General features: G+C 43.7%; 1 pseudogene; it reads left to right on the forward strand.

Annotated features, from left to right (window-relative positions):
* Nucleotides 1-1,809: 1,809 nt before the first annotated feature.
* On the forward strand, nt 1,810-2,935 carry LOC102828894 (annotated as a pseudogene).
* Nucleotides 2,936-6,003: the final 3,068 nt, after the last annotated feature.

Below are 6,003 nucleotides of genomic sequence, written 5' to 3' on the forward strand. Positions count from 1 at the left end.
ATCCTACAGCGCTACACCAGGACTGAAAATAGGAAACAGAGATAACAATTTATAATGAAATCAACTTCAAAGCCAAAAGAGGGAATAATGTAAAACAGAACTTCCAAACGGCAAGAAAATCAAGTAGAATTCAAGATAAAACAGACTGTTTAAAACAGGAGGAAAAAATCTAATAAATTACAGAGTAATCCAAGAAACCATTTCCTACCAGAAAATATAATACAAGTTGAGCACATTTACAGTCTTGCTCATAGACTTTAAAGAAAAGTGATTAATGTGAAAATTCTTCATCCTATTACCAGAAAATCAATTAAAAATTGAGTTTTAGTAATAAATGTATCTAAACAGATATGTATGCAGAACATGAATTACAATTAGGAAGGGCTAAAAATAGAACCGGGTAAGAACTTCTTGTCTGAGCAACCTACAGTTAACATGTCATCTATCAGTGCATATTTCCATTAATATCTGACAGCTTTGAGCTGAGTGAGACTTACATGCACCCAACACCCATTCTGAGGTTCCCAAGAGCCTGCAAAAGCCCATCTAAGGTAACTCTCTTCATTAAACACAAATCACAGTTTTCCACTTGAATATTCACTCAAAGTGAAATAAATCATTTCACAAATCTTACTTAGTTCAATCAATTATTCTTCCTTATACACATTCTTTTGTAATCCCAACTGCTTACATTTTTATTTATTTTTCACATGACAACTGCGTATGTTACAGAGTAGAACTGCCCCGTGGGATTTTCTTGCCTGGAATCATTATGAGCGTTCTTGTGTGGCACAAATGGTTAAGCACTCAATTACTAGCAAAAAAGTTAGTGGTTCAAACCCACTCAGAGACGCCTTGTGACCCAGGTCTGGTGATCTACCTCTAGAAGGTCACAACCTGGGTACTCTACGAACAGGTCTAATCAGTACTCATGGGGTCATCACGAGTCAGAAGTGACTAGGTGACAAGTAACAACTAACTAAGGACAATGTTTAAGATGTTGTTCACCATGCCTTGGCTCCAAGAGCTGTGTGGTGGGTTCAAACCACCGGCCTTCAGGCTAGCAGCCAACTGAGGACCACTTGCACAACGCAGGCACCAATGAGTCAGAATAGACTCATAGGACAGGCTTTATTTATGTTTCTAGTCCTGAATTTACAGTCTCAATATATGAAAACATACTTGACTTGACAGAGATGTCAAAACCAATTTGCTTCTAAAAGTATCTTTATTTCTTATTTCCCAGGACTTTGAAAACTGTATTTATCTGAATGAAATAATATAGATTTTTATCTGAAGAGATAGAATAGCATTCTATAGAACCAACAAAATCTTAGGTGGAAAGATTGAGGTTTTCTGAACATAGGCTCTCTTTCAAGGAGCTCTGGTAGCATAGTGGGTTACGTGGTGAGCTGGTTACTGCAAGATCTGCAGTTTGAACCCACTCACTGCTCCACAGGAGAAAGATGGAACTTTCTGCTACCATTAAGATTTACAGCCACAGAAATCCTGTTACAGGATCCGCTATGAGTTGGAACCAACTTGATGGCATGCAACAACAGCAGTCTCTCTTGAATAATAAGAGCCAAACAGAAGGTGCTCGGTAGAAAAGCACAACAAAATGAAGAGTATAATATAATAAAATCTTTTGAGAAATAATATATCTGAAGAGTATAGAGTATTGGAGAGCAGACTATAGTGGTAAGGATAAAATAATGGAATACGTTTTTTTAAAAAATGCATCTGAGGTGCGCGATGGCTGGGAGGAGCTGCCCTGCCACTCCTGGGTCCGGTCCTCAGGGCTGAGACATGGCCCGCGGTCCTGGCCCGTTAGGTCGGCCTCGTTCCGACACAGTAGCCATGCCCAAGAGAGGGAAACGACTGAGGTTTCGGGCTCACGACGCTTGTTCTGGTCGAGTGACCATTGCGGATTATGCCAACTCAGATGCGGCGGTTGTGAAGTCTGGACAGATCAAGAAAGCCGTCACCAATGCTGTCCAGCAGGAAGTAAAATCTCTCTGTGGCTGGAAGCTTCCCAGGTTCCGACAGAGGAAGCTTTTTCTGGGGCTGGTGAGCCCTGTGACATCATCAACAGCAGTGATGAGATGGATGCCCAGATGAAAGCATTTATGAGAGAACAGCATCAACAGCAGTGATGAGATGGATGCCCAGATGAAAGCATTTATGAGAGAACAGTCTCCAGAAAAAAGAAAAGCCAGAGGCACACAGACCTGGACAGGGCTAGAAGAGAAGAGTATCCCGTGGATATTTGGCTCTTGCTGGCCTCCTACATCTGTCCTGAGGACATTGGGAATTTTCCCGATTTGTAACAATGCACTGCTGCCTTTGGGACCAGGTTGTACCGAAGGCACGTGTTTACACGCTGGATGCCTCTCTACCTTTGCGCCTGCAACCAGAGTCAATAGAGAAGCTGCCTGTCTCCCGGCACTTGTGATCCGATCTCTGTACCATATGTATGAGCCTTTTGCTACTCGAATCTCCAAGAATCCAGCCATTCCAGAAAGCACTCCCAGCATTCCAAATGCTTGCTTTTCTGGTGCAGAAAGGTTGTCGGGAATGGACAGGAACCAATGTGGGACTTCAATTTCAAGTTTAAAAAACAGCCCCCTAGGTTAAAGAGCAAGTGTATGGGAGGGTTACAGCTGCCCATTCAATATGAAAATGTTCACACCAACCCAGACCAGGAATGCTGCCTGCTGTAGGTCACCTGTCTCAATGCCATCTTCATTTCAGTTGTCATGGTAATGAATTCACCTTGTTTACTATCAATGTGAGCATGGACATGAGACTAGTGTTCCAGGATTCTCCTATCCATGGTGCTCGGAAACTGCGCAATGAACAGAGCGTGCAAGTCAGCCTTGACCCAGTGCACAGCGTTCGGGACCCTCAGTATCCATTCTCCCTAAGAGCATAGTTGTTGCATCCTAGACCCGGGGGGCTGCCCTGAGCTAGGCCTGTCCATTAGTAATCAGATTCTAGTTTGGCAGCTGATTGTGTGTCTAGTTAGTAATGCACAAGCTCTTCAAGTTTCCAGGGGCTTCTGTGTGGTGAGAAGAGGCGTTGAATCAAGAGAAATACCAATTGATTTATAAATGTATTTTTTGAAAGAAGAACTCTGGGCCTGTTTTCTATGTTAAAACCCCATTTGGTGCTATTGAGTTTGTTGTTCTTTTGTTGTTGTTGTTGTTAAGTGCCGTCGAGTCGGTTCCGACCCATAGCGACCCTGTACAGGGTTTCCGAGGCTGTAAATCTTTACGGGAGTAGAAAGCCTCATCTTTCTCCCGCGGAGCAGCTGGTAGTTTCGAACCGCTGACCTTAAGGTTTGCAGCGCGATTCGTAACCACTACGCTACCAGAGCTCCTTTTATCCCAGGGAAAATGGATGGGCTTGCTTTAGGGAAAAACTAAATTCTTGACTCTCTAAATAAGGAAGTTTCCACATTCCCTTATGGATCAGAGGCCTAAAATTGTTGCTACTGTTGCTTCTAATTTAGCTGCTTATTAAATCCAAGTGATTCTCCCTATAACCTTCTCCAGATAATAAAGTAGGTGATAGGGTTTTCAGAATCTTAAAAAATAATAATAAATAAAATGCATCTGAATGAGTCCTATAGAGAAGTACATGCCAAGGTCTCCAGACAGTGAGCTGAGTATCCTGAATGGCTACCACGTTGAGTCTGCCAGTCCAACAGCAGTCTGACTTTGGTTTTAAAGTCAATCCTGCCCCCTGCACACCATGTGGCCTTAGAGAACTTACTGAAATTGTCTGTGTCTTCACAGTCTCATTTGTCAAATAGGGATAGAAATGCTTACTTACAGGTTTATGCCAATTATATGAGATCACTAAGTAGCACATCTGGATGTATTTTCTAGGCTGGCAGACAATGGAGAGCCAGGAGAAACCAACAAGACTGCTCCCCGAAATCAGACTCTCCACTGAGAAAATCCCACCCACCTTCCCATGAACTTCTTCTTACCATTATTCTAGATCAGGGAAACACAAGCGTTTTCCCCCTTCATTTTGCTCACTTCTTATTTAAATGGGCAGTTCAAAACTACCAGCTGTTCCGTGGGAGTAAGATGAGGCTTTCTGCTCCCATAAAGATTTACAGCCTTGGAAACACTGTACAGGAGTCAGAACCGACTCCTCGGCACATAACCACCACCACCAAAGAAATAAAGTGGTAAAGTGGAGGGTCAGCAAAAGATAGGGAGGCCCCCAACAAGAGGAACGGACACAGTGGCACCAACAATGGCCTGAAACAGAATATTTGTGAGGATGGCGAAGATCAGGCAGAGTTTTGTTCTGTTATGCACAGGGTCACTATGGGTTGGAACCAACTGAAGGACACCAAACAAAAATAAAAAACAACAATTAGAAAAGTTTAAGCAACTAGCTGGGGAGAATCATGGACTGGGACACAAGAGCCGGGGTTCACAAAGAAAATTTGGTGGCTACACTGTTTTCAAAGAATTGCATTTGAGTTTTGGTGTTGGAGGAGAATATTGAAAGTACCAAGGACTGCCAAAAGAACAAACAAATCTGTGTTGGAAGAAGTGTAGCCAGAGTGCTCTTTGGAAGCCAGAATGAATGGACTTCATCTCTCATACTTCGGACATATTATCAGGAGGGATCAGTCCCTGGAGGAGTTTGGCATAGTGAAGGGTTGGAGAAAGCGAAGAAGACCCACAAAAAATTATTAGCACAATGGCGGCAGCAATGGGTTCAGGCTTAGCAATGATTGTAAGGTCGGCACAGGACCGGGCAGTCTTTCATTCTGTTGTGCATAGGGTCGCTGTGAGTCAGTGCAGACTCGAAGGCACCTACAACAACAATCTTCAGTTCTATGTGGACCCCAGGAAGGAGTACTAGTCAGATTGGCGAAGGAGTTTGACGTCGTATCATCCAGAAAGTGGATGGAGGAAAACAAGCTTTACATTTGCTGCTTACTCTGCCTTGAATAGTTCTCCCTCCCCCACCACTTCCAGCCTCCTCCCTCCTTCCCTGACAGAAGGCCAACTCATCCAGGCCTTTGCTGACAACTGCATCTAGAGCATCATTGCAGGACTTTGTGAAATAGTAAGTGACCGGATCAATGAGCAACCACTGATTTCTTCTTTGCCATAATATTTTTAAATGCTATCACCAGCGATTCCAAACTGCTCTGGAAGAAACTACGTATTCTTTCCTGGATTTGGAAACATTGGAACAGAAATCTGCTCACAGAGCTGTGGTGGGAAACAGTAGTTGGCTCTACATGTGCCTCTAAGGGGAACTCTAAAACCTTTATAAAGGGGATGCAATTTCAGCAGCTGACCCAGAGTCCAGGCTCTGATCTTAAAGCACCAACTTCAGGACCACAGCTACCTCCCCTAATGATAAAAGCAGCTGTTGGACTCCTGTTCTCTCCACTCCAGTCAACTCTGACATTCGTGTTTCTGTGTTCCAGGGATCCCGTATCCTGAGGACGAGCTGCCGACTTTTGGGCTTACACACACACACACACTTGTTCATAGGAATGAGCTGTGAGGCTAAGCTGGCTGCCCTGCTCAACCCACATGGGTGGGGAGCTGAGGGTGATGGGACAGGCTTCATCACTATTCCTCATCTTCTCTCACAAAGCTTACCTGGCAAATGATGATGTTTCATCCAAAAAAAAAAAAAGTTGGTCCTTTTCCGATCTGTACTACTTGGCTGGAAATTCTTTAGAGACGAGGATTCCTGGGGTGGTGCTGTAGAATCAGCACTGGATTACAAACCACAGTGTCCACAGTTCAAACCCACCAGCTTCTCCTCAAAAGCCCTATGTAGGGTTGCTATGAGTAAGAACTCACCGTTGTCCTGTGATGGCTTATGTGTTGTCATGGTACTAGAAGCTATGGTATAAACATTTCAAATATTAGCATGGTTACTCATAGTAAAGAGGTTTCAGTGGACCTTCTTGAGTAAGACAGACAAGGAAGAAAGGCCTGGTGATCTACT

The sequence above is a fragment of the Chrysochloris asiatica genome, unplaced genomic scaffold, assembly GCF_000296735.1.
Source record: "Chrysochloris asiatica unplaced genomic scaffold, ChrAsi1.0 scaffold00271, whole genome shotgun sequence".
Taxonomy (NCBI): Eukaryota; Metazoa; Chordata; class Mammalia; order Afrosoricida; family Chrysochloridae; genus Chrysochloris; species Chrysochloris asiatica.